We start from the raw sequence: 687 nt of genomic DNA on the forward strand, positions 1-687 counted from the left end.
AGATTGTCGACTTGATTCATGATGATGACTGCTTGTCTAGTTTGCTAGCTAAGATTTTGAAAGTATGATGTTGACATGATCAGTCCAATCAAAGCTATGGTACATACAACGTGATTTGACGTCATTTTATCTGTGGCCAATGACCTTGTTGGATGGGCACTGCTAATGTAACTCTATGGCAGCACCCAATGGGTTTGAATTTTTGAGCTCTCCCTGTAGATTTTGCGGTGGCGTAGTGTCCCCAACATCGTCTGCGGTTGTGAGGCCGGTTGGACGTACTGCCAAATTCTCTAAAATTACATTGGAGGCGGCTTATGGTAGAGAAATTAACATTACATTATCTGGTAACAGCTCTGGTGGACATTCCTGCAATCAGCATGCCACCTGCAAGCTCCCTCATAACTTGACACATCTGTGGCATTGTGTTGTGTGACAAAACTGCACATTTTAGAGTGGCCTTTTACTGTCCCCAGCACAAGGTGTACCTGTGTAATGATCAGGTTGTTTAATCAGCTTCTTCATATGCCACACCTTTCAGGAGGATGGATTATCTGTCCAAAGGAGAAAAAAATCAATAACAGGGATGCAAAGAATTTGTGCACAGCATTTGAGAGAAATAAGCTTTTTGTGCATATGGAACATTTCTGGGATCCTTTATTTCAGCTCATGAAACATGGGACCAACACT

The sequence above is a fragment of the Salvelinus alpinus genome, chromosome 1 (genome assembly GCF_045679555.1).
Source record: "Salvelinus alpinus chromosome 1, SLU_Salpinus.1, whole genome shotgun sequence".
Taxonomy (NCBI): domain Eukaryota; kingdom Metazoa; phylum Chordata; class Actinopteri; order Salmoniformes; family Salmonidae; genus Salvelinus; species Salvelinus alpinus.